Genomic DNA, 1367 nt, shown 5'->3' on the forward strand with positions numbered 1-1367 from the left:
CCAATATCGCCCAATCCGCGGGCGGGGATGCGGCTGCGGCAGCGGGTGTCGTCGAGGGTGTGCGTGTGGGAAAAAACTGGAAGTTGGACATATGCCCATCGCGCAAAATGAATATACCAGCATCATGACACCGCGTTCCTGTCATGGCCGAGCGTTTTTGATCCCTCGGTCTGTGGGCGCCCGCCCGCCGCCTCTGAGGGGGTCGGGCCCCCTAGTCTGAAAACAAAAACAAGCTCGAAAACAGCCAAAATCAGCGCCTGCGAGAGAGGCACTGCGCGCCGCTGACCTCATGTGGGGATGTGTGCCGACACCAATACTGATCTAAAACCTGGAAACCCTTGTTCAAAGCCGACCCTAAGCGCCATCCTTCCTGCTCTCACCTGATGCTGCTTCCCCGCGCCGCCTCCTTGGCCCCCTTGGAGCGGCCGCAAATTGCTCGGTACCCCCCTGCACATCTAAAGTCATCCCTGCTGCTAGGGGGGGGGTCTGACCCCCCCAGCAGCAGAGCGCTGCTGCTGGGGGGGGGGGGGGTCCGGACCCCCCCAGCAGCAGAGGGAATTGGACCCAGCTCTCCCGGCTCCCGCTTTTTGGCCGCCGCCGCCCCCTCCCACCTGGGCTCGTGTTTTAGCGGTACGCTCGAGGCGGCTGTGTTCACCGCGCCTTCGAGCCCAATACACCTTCGTCGTGTCGAGTGCTGGCGTTTTACTAAAGACTTGTGACCATGTGAGTCTATCTTGTACTACCACACTAAAAGCCGTGTAGTGAGCCACTCACTCGGGCGTCTCGGCTGACGATGATCGATCAGCGTTGATCTCTCTAGCCTATCGGTCCCCCGCTCGATCCTCGGATCGCTCGCTCGTCGAAATCGATCGACTGAGCTTAACGACTTTTCTTTTTTCGAAACGCGCGCGCGGCCCGTCGCGCGGCAAAACTGTCAGGTCCGCCGCGACGCGTCGCCGCAATGGCGGGCAGCGACGTGGTGGAAGCCATGCGGCTCTCCCTCAAGCCGTTTAATATCCAGCACCTCGCCGACGACTGGAACGCTAACCGTACTTACTTACAGCTGTCGGTACAGAGATGCCAGCACCCCCTAGCAGCAGAGCGCTGCTGCTGGGGGGGGGGTCCCGACCCCCCCAGCAGCAGAGCGCTCCTGCTGGGGGGGGGTCCCGACCCCCCCAGCAGCAGAGCGCTGCTGCTGGGGGGGGGGGGTCGGCCATGACTTTAGATATGTGCAGAGGGGGTACCGAGCAGTGTGCGGCCGCTCCTTTACAAGGGGTAAGATCGAAGTGAGGGGGCCTCCGCAATGGGTGAAATATGAGGTCGTGACGCGGCACACGCAAAATCCATGCAAGGAAAATCCTCACCCC

The sequence above is a fragment of the Emiliania huxleyi genome (genome assembly GCF_000372725.1).
Source record: "Emiliania huxleyi CCMP1516 chromosome Unknown EMIHUscaffold_188, whole genome shotgun sequence".
Taxonomy (NCBI): domain Eukaryota; phylum Haptophyta; order Isochrysidales; family Noelaerhabdaceae; genus Emiliania; species Emiliania huxleyi.